We start from the raw sequence: 386 nt of genomic DNA, 5'->3' as shown, positions 1-386 counted from the left end.
CCCTGGGGGCACTGCTCCCTCTGCCCCTGCTTGTCCCCTGGGGTTTGTGTCACTTGTGGGTGTCCTGGAGGTGCCAGGTCACTGTGGGAGCTGTCACATCTGTGATGCTCGCCATTCTACAGGAGAATCCTTCCTAAGGGTACCCTGGGTTGAGGGGCACTGGGGTGGGGGGCACAGGCAGGCTCATGCCCTTGCTCGCCCTGCCACTGGCACTGCCCCAGGGGACAGTCCCTGTCTCTCCTTGCAGCCTGTAGACCCAGCGGCTTTTCTCTTTGCTTTTCCAGGTGCCGAGGGCTCTGCCGGGGCAGCACAACACCCCTCCCACTGACACCACACTGTGCCACCCTCCGCCACCAGATGCCTGAGGACTGCCTGCCCTCACCCTG

This window comes from Buceros rhinoceros, unplaced genomic scaffold (genome assembly GCF_000710305.1).
Source record: "Buceros rhinoceros silvestris isolate BGI_N320 unplaced genomic scaffold, ASM71030v1 scaffold22273, whole genome shotgun sequence".
NCBI lineage: Eukaryota > Metazoa > Chordata > Aves > Bucerotiformes > Bucerotidae > Buceros > Buceros rhinoceros.
This window is presented reverse-complemented; position numbering follows the sequence as displayed.